We start from the raw sequence: 12,817 nt of genomic DNA, 5'->3' as shown, positions 1-12,817 counted from the left end.
TTCTGCCCTTCAGTGTCAATCAATCCTTCAGCTAATGTGACTCAGCAGCTATAATGTATCCTTATATTAATAAGGTAGCATTGTTTATTGTTACATTTTGCAGCTCAGCCACACTCTCCTGCTGGAAACACTGCTACACTGTCCTGGTTGGGATCATTTGTTGCCAAAGATCTTGCACTGCTGGGGTGATGGGCTAAAAGCTGTTACTGCAACGAAAGGATGCTCAATATAGTATAAAACTCATTAAAAATGGCATTGAGAGTTTAATTAATTTATTTTTAAGTGCCCTAAGTATTATCTAATACTACAGAACTGATTTATTTATAAAAAAAAAACAAAAAAAAAACACATGTAGGATATTGAATGTTTAAAATCAGCATATATATTGGGAAATGTAACGGAACACAGTGTGTATCTAATGACAGACAAGCTTACAATGTAAAAGAAAGAAGGAGTTAAACAGAACATAGGTTGGTATTACTAAAAGCTCTTAACTTTGATAGATGTTACACACATGAATTGCAATCAGCAAATTAGCAGCGAATGGCACCAAATGGCCACAATCCTTTGCTGCAGCTCTTTGTTAGCGCAAAATATGTCTCTGTATAGGCTGGAGTGTTGCAGCTAGTGTGCTTTCCAGCCTAAAGGGAGTTAATTTCCCCTAGAGAAACAGTTGCAGTTCAGTTGCAGCTAATCAGCTTGGACTCCTGTATGAACAAGGAAGTGTTTTAAGGCAGACACAGAGAGCTGCCATTCTGAGAGAAACTGCTTTTCCCCAGAGAATGGGGGGAAAGAGAGAAAGTGCTCCCCAGCTAAGGAAGCTGGCACAGTCCCCTATACCCGCTGGAGGGTGGTCGCAGAGTCTGCTGGGACTGACTGGGTCTTAATCCCAGGAAGAGGAAGGAAGGACGTGAGACCGTGCTGAAGCAGGGATGTCCTATCCATAACCTTGGAACGACAGTGGAGGGATTCTCTGAACTCTTGCAAGGTCCAGAGGGAATTACCTGGAGCCCCAACAGTAACAGACCAAGAGCAAAATAATATATTTATGTACCTAAGACTGTTCATACGGGGTGCATATCATAGGGTATGTTTTAAGCTGGGAACCAATTTAGTTGGCCAGCGCTGTTTGAAAGGGCTGGAGTATGTTTAGCTAGTTTTCCTTAAAGGGAATAGGTATTATTTTTATGATTTATTTTGCCTTAAAGGGATGGTGGGCCTGTTGCTATATTATTTAACCCTGTAAATAAAACCCTGTGTAGAAGAAATACAATGTTTATCTTGGACTAAAAGATACTGCAAAGTGATGTGGGCATCACAATATATATATTTGAAAATTAACCAGTACTCTCTTATGTATGTGAAAAATAGTTTCATTTATTGAAGGATCCTTTCATTATACTCATCCTATCCCATGAACCTCAATGTGACCAATGTCTTAGACTGCTAAACCATGTGTTTTGATATATATAATTAATGGAAGTAAAGGCGTGCTAAACCTTAGCACCCTTTTGTCGCTCTGGGCCTAAGGCCGTGCTTTAACCGGCTGTGCGCGGGGGCGCGATGCTGCGCGCTCCCGGAACAAATTAATGTACTCCAATGCAGCTGCACATAGTTCGTGCGTGGTGCAAGCGCTACAGAGCGACTGCACAAGCTTTTTTCAAGAAGATTTTTGTTTTTGGCGCACGGCAGCCGTGTCACGTGAGTGGTTCAGTCAATGAGGGCGAACCCCTCATGGCCACGCCACCTCCACGCCTCCCTGTCGCCTCCCGATGCTTCCTGCCTACAGTGCAGGTTTCGGGCGTGCGCATTGTCCTAGTGACGGCACGTGGGAGCGTGCGCGCACTGCTGGCCCTTGTATAATCAAGGCCTAAGGCCTAAGATTGCTAAGGAGAGATGATTCACACTCAGTGCAGTCACAGGAAACTTTGTTTATAAACTGAGGTCTGTTTTCACTGGTAAAGAAACAGGAGCTATGCCATCAACAGATCCAACACAAAATCCCCAGCAAAAGTGCTTTCTGTAGCCAACACAAACGTCTTAAATTTTCACAACAATATGGTCCATGGGAGAATATATTTAGAGTAAGTACGCATAAAACAAACACTATTCATATAATAGTAACTCACTCTAACTGAGACTGCCCTGCTGTTTTTAGGAGATGTGGAGACAGGCATAAATAGCTTTAAAATGTGCATGTTTCTTAAGAAAAAATATCTCAGAGGAAGATGGTTAAAAGACACAGCAAAGAGAAGCAAAGTGCACAGACAACCACACGTCAGCCACAAATGCCAGGGGGGGAAAAAAACAAGTGACCACAAATGGAAAATGGAAACTAGAAAGAATCAATTAAACTAAACACTTTGGCATAACGAATCCAAAGGGGAAGAGGACTAGGGAAAGAAATAAAGCAAAGACAAAATAAGTCGGGAGATGACACTGTAGTAGTGTTGTGTAACTTAGTCTAAAGAGGGCCAAATGTGAGAACCTTAAATACCGTGGATGGTGAATCTGTTTCCAACTGATTTATTATGCTATGTATAAGGGTAATATATTGGTGATCATACACAAGTGTGTGTCTCTATCAGTGGGTTAAATCATCAGATTAGAAACTTCAACTGTAGAGGTCTTGCTTATCTCAAAACAAAGATGTAAACCGACGGTGCCCAGAGTTGTCCTTATTTATTCTTACATTCAATGGTGTATGAATAGTGTTGCAGTGTAGAGGGATAGGCAGCATGGTACAGTACTTGTCAGCAGCCGGCATATTTATCAAATTAAAATCTCACTTCATGGGGTATGAAAAACTTTCATAAAAGCCAGAGGACAACATTAATAAGACGCACATCATCCAAATATCCCTGATTTTGATCATGATAAGAGATATCTATAGGAAGTCCATGAGATTTGGGGGCGGTGACTTTGGCACAAAATGGCATTTCCATTGAAAAGTACTGATTTTTATCAGTGAAAAGTGAACTGACGTCTAGAAGACAGCTGAGGCTGAAAATCAGCGTTATGCTCCAGCCATAGTCAAGATAGGAAATTAAAAAAAAAAAAACAAGTATTTAATGCATAACTTTGGTCTGTAAATAAATGTACAATCCCCTTCCAATTGTTGTAATAAGACTAAACTACAGATGCATCGGCCGTTATCCGACCATTTCTCGGGTTGAAAAATGCAATATATTGCGTGGTGGTCCAAGATGGTCCGCTGCAGACTAATGGCCCATCGGATTAACACAGCAGGGGCCTCTGCTGTGTTAATCTTACCGGGGTCTGCCTGTCTGTAATAGACGCGCAGTAAGAGATCGGCTGAATCAGTCACTCTACCTGTGTGCCTCTAACAGGCGATCGCAGGGGTTTTATTTCATTTCAATACTTCAGTATTGTAGTAGAGGGTCTCCGGAGCTGAACCACATTGATTTCAGGTCCTGGGACCCCTACTTCCCGAGTTACAGGCCCCGTTATGAGGTGCCGGTATCCCAGCCATGTTTAAATTCTCCCGCATCACGGCCCACGTACGTACTGTAGCAGTAAAATATTCAGCATTCTCCTTTTTATATTTTAAAATCATACTTGGAAAACATTTCATTTATGCGAAAGACAAAACATTCAACATAACTGCACAGAAAGAAACAAAATGAGCATTTATACTATGTTTTGAGAATGGATTATATGAACTAACGAATAAATTGTGCCATTTATTTAACACTTGCATTATGACAGTCATGTCTCGCTACACATATTATTAATTTATCATAAATTTCACTCTATTGTTTAAGTCAAGCTGCCAGATTTATTTACTACTGTAGTTTGAATTTAAATGAAAAGTAGCAGCATGAGCAAAACTGCTTCTACCACGTAATAAATCTGGCCTTAGTGTCTGGTTTTCTATTCTCTGCCACAAAAATAGCATGTTTATGGAATACAACATGGAGACTGGATAGTGTATCAAAAATAATTTATGGCAAAGCAGCAATCCCACTACGATGTTGTTGTGTTTAGTTTTTTATATTGCTGGAACTTTTGTCAATATTCAATGTTATGCAAATGTAAGTGATAGTTTTATATCTACATCTCAATGTCTTAACAACGTTGCCCCCCTGGCTTTCTCACTTGCTCTCCTGTGATGCACCTACTGTCATCCTTGAAGAATTTAACATACCTATTGACAATCCCAATGCCACACCAGCTGCCCATATTGTCTCTCTAACCCACCTCCTCATATGGTATACTCCAGTGTATCACTTCTCATACTCACTGCAATGGACACTTCCGTTACCTGGATTTTTCCCGCTTCTGCCCAGTCTCTAATTCCTCTAACAGTTTAGCTCTACCCTCTGCAACCTCCAAAACACCTAATTCCACACACACATACAGAAACCTACATGCTCTAGACCTCCTCCAATTTTCTGCATCTTTACAACCTCTGCTCCCTCCCATCTCTACCCTTTCCTGTCCTGACCTAGCAACATCTCCATACGATAGTACACACTCATACCGCCCATTCTAAAGAAACCCTCTCTTGACCCATCTCCAAGCTACTTGAGTGACTTGTATACAACCGCCTATCTCACTTTCTCTCCTCCAACTCCCTGCTTGAGCCTTTGCAATCTGGTTTCCATCCTCTACACTCCATCGGGTCAGGCTAACAAAAGTGACCGATGAACTACTCACAGCTAAGTCTAAGGGTCACGTCTCCTTACTAATTCTCCTGGAACTCTCTTCTGCCTTCGACACTGTCAATCACCCCATTCTCCTGAACATTCCATTGGCCTCCATGACACATCCTACCTATCCAACCATTCCTTCAATGTTTCCTTCTCTGGTGTCTCCTTCTCTTCACTCCTTCTTTTTGTGGAGGCCCCACAAGGGGCCCCACAAGGCTCTGTCCTTGGCCCTCTGCTCTTCTGACTCTAGATCTCTTCTCTCGGTGAACTAATACAATCTTCAGGGAGGAGGAGCCTAGTACAGTGCACGTTGCCAGCCGTCACCTGTGTTGCATCTCGTGGTGTGGGGAGAACTCCGGGCGCTGCGCTACTGACGTCAACGGTCGGCGCGCGACCTCGTGGAACAACACACCACTGTGAGGGCACAAGCTGAGGACGGCATTCTTGAGCGGCATGTTTGCCCTCGCAAAATGTGAGTGTAATATTGCTGCTTTTTAACATTGTTAAATAAAATTTGCGGAGTACACTAGGCTGTCTTTCAATTTTCTCCAACCACGGCTGTTGCGGTGTATGCTGCTCCTGGGACAACGCAGACCGAGTTGAAGAGAGCCACCTTAGAAACCACGAGGGGCCCGTAGGAGATCGAGAGCCAAAGAACAGATTCTCTCCCTCGAATGAACAAGAGAATATCCTGTAAGTAGGGATTTTCCTCTTCAGGTTGGGGCAATTGAGTCTGTATACTGCGCAATGGTGTTTTTTCTCTATCTGTATTTGCAGACATCATAAGGGGACAACGCCCAGAGGAAAATCTACCTCAAATTGTTGATGAAACTTTCTACCATCAGGACTGACTTTTCAACCAGGACTGTCTTTTGATATGGTACTGTAATCATCATCACCACACTTTGCGCCGGGGACATTCTTTGTATTTGTATTTTTTGGTATTGGATTGGAACAATCTATTGTTTATTGCCCCTTTGGCTGCATATGTAATCACATTGTAATCACACTATTGTTATCACACCAATTAGTTCGTCACTTGGATCAAGCGCCGGTAGAGAGTTTTTTAGTTATTTTTGTATTTTCCTTGCCCATTATACCCAAATGTATCTTTCTTCCTCTCCCCCTCTCTTCAGTCCTGTCTCTCTACAATCTCCTCCTGGATGTCCCACGGTTAGCTGAAGCTTTGAAGATTTGACTGTGATCTCTGCTTCATTCCTCAAATTTAGTCCCTCACAAAGTCCTGCCAGCTACACCTTCAAAATGTTGCTTTGATATTGCCCTTTTCTCACTCAAGATGAAACGAAAATCGTCATTCACTCACTCATCCTGCCCCCCTCGACTACTGCAACCTTCTCCTAGTTGGCATTCCCCTTATCCACCTATCCCAACCCCAATCCACTCAAAATACTGCTGCCAGACTCATCTACCTCACTCACCGCTTCACTTCTGCTGCTCCGCTGCATATTCCAACACTGGCTTCCCATATCCTCTAGAATTTAATTTAAAACCCTAGCTCTGACTTACAAAGCTATCAACGACGCTGCTCCCTTACATTTCAGTCCTCATCTCTAATTATATACTTAAATGCCCCCTACGTTCTGCCTACGACATCGGCCTTTCCTCCTGCCTTATTACCTCCTCTCACTCCCGCCTACAAGATTTCTCCGATGCTGACCCCTCTCTCTGGAATTCCCTACCACGTACCATCAGACTCGCAGATTTCAGATGTTTAAAAATTCCCTGAAAACTGACCATTTCAAGGAAGCATATCTAGCACACACAATACCTTCCCCGTCAACCCTTCCCCTGTGCAATACCTCCCCCTGTGCGGCTAGACCAAACTCAACCCTGTCTACCACTTCCCAACATCTACACCTCGAAACATTATAGGCACCAGCTTTGTGGCTGGACCATGCTCGATCCTGAGGCATCTTCCATCCCACAATGAGCAGCCACTTTACCTTTTGTTTCAACATAGTCCTTCATTCCCTCTAGATTGTAAGTTCTCACGAGCAGGGCCATCACTAACTCTTTGTATTTGTTCGTGTATGGTTGCCTTTATTTGTATGTAACTGTTTATGTAAGTATCAAATCTCTGCACCAACACTGTACCGTGCTGAGGAATATGTTGGAGCTTTACAAATACAGCAGGGCTCCGCTTTTCGACGATCCGCCAATACGGAGGTGCCGAGAAGGGGGCCGCCATGTCGCCGCCATCATATCCGCGCATGCGCAGAACGGGCCGGCCAGGGGTCGTGCATGCGCGGAATGTAGGGGTTTAATTCTGTCACGCATGCACAGACTGGCGCATTGCTGGTTTGCGCATGCGCACCTAACAAAAATTGTCGGTTCAATTTTCCGCCGATTTTCGCTTTACGGCGGGTCCTCAGAATGGAACTTGCTGTATTAATGGGGCCCTCCTGTAGACGATAATAATAATATATAATAACTTAATGCTTCACCAACTAAAAGCCACCCAATGGGATTTGGGACTGACTACTGACTGAGTCGAAGTTGGGGTTGATATGAAAATCCCTGATCAGTGACAATGCTCAGCAACTCTTGGCTGTAGTACAGGCATACCCTGTTTTACGTACACCCGTTTTACGTACACTCGCAAGTATGTACATTTTTTTTTAATTGCACCTTACCCCCTGTGTACGTACGCGTGCTTCGCGAGTACGGACACCAGGGGGCGGCGTGCGCGTGCTGCGGCGGTGTGCCCTCTCATCCTCTCCCCGGCTCTTCCTTTACCCGGCTCCCCCAGCTCTTCCATTCCCCGGCTCCCCCAGCTCTTCCGTTCCCCGGCTCCCCCAGCTCTTCCGTTCCCCGGCTCCCCCAGCTCTTCCGTTCCCCGGCTCCCCCAGCTCTTCCGTTCCCCGGCTCCCCCAGCTCTTCCGTTCCCCGGCTCCCCCAGCTCTTCCGTTCCCCGGCTCCCCCAGCTCTTCCTTTCCCCGGCTCATCCTCTCCCCGGCTCTTCCGATCACCCCCCCCTCTTCCCGGTTCTTCCGATCACCCCCCCCTCTCCCCGGCTCTTCCGATCACCCCCCTCTCCCCGGCTCTTCCAATCACCCCCCCCCCTCCCCGGCACTTACGATCGCCCCCCCCCCTCTCCCCGGCTCTTCCGATCGCCCCACCCTCCTCTCCCCGGCTATTCCAATCACCCCTCCCCCCCCCGGCTCTTCTGATCACCTCCCCGGCTCTAGCGTGCGTGTGCCGCCGCTTACTGCCATGCTTCCGCCGCCCGCAACCTGCACGCTGCTTGAGGTAGGGGAAGAAAGGGAGCAGGGACATGCAGGGGGAGGGGTGTGATGTGAGGGACATGCGGGGGTGATGTGAGGGACATGGGGGGGGGTGATGTGAGGGACATGGGGGGGATGTGAGGGACATACAGGGGGGTGATGTGAGGGACATGGGGGGTGTGTGTGATGTGAGGGACATGGGGGGGGTGATGTGAGGGACATGGGGGGGGTGATGTGAGGGACATGGGGGGGTGATGTGAGGGACATGGGGGGGGATGTGAGGGACATGGGGGGGATGTGAGGGACATGGGGGTGTGATGTGAGGGACATGGGGGTGTGATGTGAGGGACATGGGGGGATGTGAGGGACATGGGGGTGTGATGTGAGGGACATGGGGGTGTGATGTGAGGGACATGGGGGGCTGATGTGAGGGACATGGGGGGTGATGTGAGGGACATGGGGGTGTTATGTGAGGGACATGGGGGGGATGTGAGGGACATGGGGGGGATGTGAGGGACATGGGGGGGTGATGTGAGGGACATGGGGGGGTGATGTGAGGGACATGGGGGGATGATGTGAGGGACATTGGGGGGGATGTGAGGGACATGGGGGGGTGATGTGAGGGACATGGGGGGGGGTGATGTGAGGGACATGGGGGGGTGTGATGTGAGGGACATGGGAGGGGGTGATGTGAGGGACATGGGGGGGGTGATGTGAGGGACATGGGGGGGTGATGTGAGGGACATGGGGGGGTGATGTGAGGGACATGGGGGGGTGATGTGAGGGACATGGGGGGGTGATGTGAGGGACATGGGGGGGTGATGTGAGGGACATGGGGGGGTGATGTGAGGGACATGGGGGGGTGATGTGAGGGACATGGGGGGGTGATGTGAGGGACATGCAGGGAGGGTGATATGAGGAAGATGAAGGGGAGGGTGATATAAGGGAGATGCAGGGGAGGGTGATATGAGGAAGATGAAGGGGAGGGTGATATAAGGGAGATGCAGGGGAGGGTGATATGAGGAAGATGAAGGGGAGGGTGATATAAGGGAGATGCAGGGGAGGGTGATATGAGGGTTGCTGGAGGAGATATGATGATGATAAAAATATGTAGGGGGGTCTTATAAAAATGTATCGGGGGGTCTTTTAAAAATGTATTGAGGCGGTGGGGGTCTTTTAAAAATGTATTGGCGGGGGCATTTTTAATATGTATTGGCAGGGTGGGGTTACATGTATTTAGAGGTATGGGTTTTTTTGGTATTTATTTTGTGGGGGCACTAGTAAGAAAAAATCAGCTGACATTAAAGATTTTCTTTCTATAAAGCCTACTGTATTTATTTTGGTTACAAATGCATTATTTACATCAGTTATGCACATATATGATGTTTGCAGTACAGTACATGCATCGTAAAGTGGAAAAAAAGTAGTGCTTCACTTTAAGTACATTTAACTTTACATACATGCTCCGGTCCCATTGCGTATGTTAAAGCGGGGTATGCCTGTAAGTGGAGTGGTCACAAAGAGCATATCCTGTTCTGTTTTGTGTACGCAGGAGCAAATCAGCTATGTACTGCAATTCTACTTCCTGCTGCATAGGACATGGAGCAAAGGGGATAAAGCCCCAGTCTTACGAACACAGCTTAAAAAGTCCAAAAGACTGTTCATGGTCCCAAGGTTCAGCAAATATCCGGCCGCTCCTCCTTCTCTTACCGAGCACCCCAAAACTGGAACAATCTACCGGAGACTCTCACAGCCACCACCAGTCTAAGTTCTTTCAAAACTAAAGCTGTCTCACATTTTAATCTGGCCTGTAACTGTTACATACGCCTATAATATATATTATCTCTAACTGTGCATGCTATGTCTTGTATACTGTATAATGTATACCCTGTTCAGTTATGTATGTAACCATGTATTTGTCATCTTAAAGCTGCAGTTCAGTCTATATCCTGCATGTGTGTTTTTTTTAATAAATCAGTTCTGTAGTAAGAAATAATACTTTTAGCATTTTCTGTTTTAAAAAAAACAACTTTGAAAGACCAATTTTCTTGTATTCTATTTTAACAAGCATTTGCTAAGGCACTGCCCCTTCATGTCCTGTCACAAACCCAGGCACACCCCTTTGTCAGCACTGCCCTCCCTCTCTCTAAACGTGCACTAGCATCTGGTCACATGATCTTCCTCATACAGTAGTACATTCAAGGAAGCTGGAGAAAAGGGATCAGCCATGCATAGCAGCTCGGATAGGCGATTTCAAACTTATTACAGTGTTTATTCCATTCATTGCACGTGTATATAATGTAAAATTGTAATAATTCCATTTATAGCAAACGTGTATATGTGAATATTATTTAGATGTATATGTATGTTACTGAAATGTGGAGTGAGTGTGTAGGTAAATACACACAATACACTTCCACTGCATATATATATATATATATATATATATATATATATATATATATATATATATATATATATATATATATATAATATATATTATATATGTATGTATATGTGAAGTTATGTGAGTAAAAAAGTGACAAAAACCCTCCATAGCAAGGCAAATAGCAAATGGAAATATTACTGTATGCTCATTTGTATGTATATATATATTTATATACACACACACTTCAAATACGGATAGTGATTCACGTAAATGATATATATATTCACTTTCTGGGAGTATAAGAGTGACTGTCCTGTTGTTCCTTTTTTGTATCCATCATTGAATGGTATGCACCCTCTCTTTACGTTTATTTTATACTAGCTGAGAGACCCGGCGTTGCCCGGGATGTAATGTTCCCGCTCCTCTCTCTCTCCTCACCCCTCCCCCTCTCTCTGTTTGTCCCCCATTCACATCAATCCAGTTCCCCCCCTCCCTCCTTTACAGCATCATGCAGTGTGTGTGCGTCAGTCATTGTGTGTGCGTCAGTCAGTCAGTGTGTGTGCGCGCGCGTCAGTGAGTCTGACGCAGAAACACAAACACACACACAGACTGACTGACGCACACACACACACAGTCAGTGTGTGCGTGTGTGTGTGCCTCAGTCAGTCAGTGTGTGCGTGCGGCAGTCAGTCAGTCATTCAGTCAGTGTGTGGGTGTGCGCGCGCGTCAGTAAGTGTGTGTGTGTCAGTCAGTGTGTGTGTGTGCGTCAGTAAGTGTGTGTGTGTCAGTCAGTGTGTGTGTGTGTGTGTGTCAGTGTGTGTGTGTGTGTGTGTGTGTGTGTGTGTGTGTGTGTGTGTGTCAGTGTGTGTGTGTCAGTGTCAGTGTGTGTGTGTGTCAGTGTCAGTGTGTGTGTGTGTCAGTGTATGTGTGTGTGTGTGTGTACCATTCATTGTGTGTGTGCGCGCGCGCGTCAGTCTGTGTGTGCGCGCGCGTGGGTGTGGGTGTGTGCGCGCGTGCGTCAGTCAGTGTGTGTGTGTGTCAGTCAGTGTGTGTGTGTGTCAGTGTGTGTGTGTGTGTGTCAGTGTGTGTGTGTTTGTTTGTGTCAGTGTGTGTGTGTGTGTGTCAGTGTGTGTGTGTGTGTGTGTGCAGCAGTCAGTGGGTGTGTGTGCAGCAGTCAGTGTGTGTGTGTGTGTGTGCGCGCGTCAGTCTGTGTATGTGTGCGTGTGGCTGTGAGGGGTTGTGTGCGTGCGTCAGTATGTATGTGTGTGTGTCAGTCAGTGCGTCAATCAGTCAGTGTGTGTGTGTGTGTGTGTGCGTGCGTCAGTCAGTCAGTGTGTGCGTGCGTCAGTGTGTGTGCGTGCGTCAGTCAGGGTGTGTGCGTGTGTCAGTCAGGGTGTGTGCGTGCGTCAGTCAGGGTGTGTGCGTGCGTCAGTCAGGGTGTGTGCGTGCGGCTGTCAGTGTGTGTACGTGTGGCTGTCAGGGTTTGTGTGCGTGCGCCAGTCAGGGTTTGTGTGCGTGCGCCAGTCAGGGTTTGTGTGCGTACGCCAGTCAGGGTGTGTGTGCGTGCGTCAGTCAGGGTGTGTGCGTGCGTCAGTCAGGGTGTGTGCGTGCGTCAGTCAGGGTGTGTGCGTGCGTCAGTCAGGGTGTGTGAGTGCGTCAGTCAGGGTGTGTGCGTGCGTCAGTCAGGGTGTGTGAGTGCGTCAGTCAGGGTGTGTGCGTGCGTCAGTCAAAGGGCAGGCGTGGGGGGGGGGGTGAAGGGCAGGGGTAGGGGGGGTGAAGGGCAGGGGTAGGGGTGGGTGAAGGGTAGGGGTGGGTGAAGGTCAGGGTTAGGGGGAGTGAAGAGCAGGGGTAGTAGGGGGGGTGAAGGGCAGGGGTAGAGGGGGGTGAAGGGCAGGGGTGGTGAAGGGCAGGGGTAGGGGGGGTGAAGGGCAGGGGTAGGGTGGGGTGAAAGTGAGGCACAAATTGTTGGCAGGAGTAAAATGTGCCTACACACACACACACACACACACACACACACACACACACACACACACAACGGGAGTGAGAGGTGGTGGAGAGTGGGACTGGCGCAGATCCGAGGCTGCTTGGCCCCCCAGCGGCTGGGGAGTTGGCGGCCGGGGGGGTAAGGGAGCGGGCGGGGGGGGGTAAGGGAGCAGGCGGGGGGGTAAGGGAGCGGGCGGGGGGGGGGGAGCGGCGAGGGGGTAAGGGAGCTTTGGCGGCTGGGGTAGGAGGGCCGCGCTTACCCCCTTTGTGAGTGTTTGTATGATATAGATATATATGCACACGCACGCATATACATGCGCACGCGCACACATACACGTGCACACGCACACATACATGCACACACGTATACATGCGCACACGCACACATACACACATACATGCGCACACGCACACAAACATGCGCACACGCACACATAAACATGCACACACGTACACATAAACATGCACACACGTATACATGCGCACATAAACATGCGCAAACGCACATATATACACACACAAACATG

The 12,817-nt window shown here is 47.4% G+C and overlaps 1 protein-coding gene across 1 annotated transcript in view; it reads right to left on the bottom strand.

Moving 5' to 3' along the window:
- The window catches only part of RECK (reversion inducing cysteine rich protein with kazal motifs), a 244,147-nt gene that overhangs the window by 223,713 nt on the left and 7,617 nt on the right, over positions 1 to 12,817 (bottom strand). The gene's annotated exons all lie outside the window — the stretch shown is intronic.

The sequence above is a fragment of the Ascaphus truei genome, chromosome 2 (assembly GCF_040206685.1).
Source record: "Ascaphus truei isolate aAscTru1 chromosome 2, aAscTru1.hap1, whole genome shotgun sequence".
NCBI classification, from domain to species: domain Eukaryota; kingdom Metazoa; phylum Chordata; class Amphibia; order Anura; family Ascaphidae; genus Ascaphus; species Ascaphus truei.
This window is presented reverse-complemented; position numbering and strand designations above follow the sequence as displayed.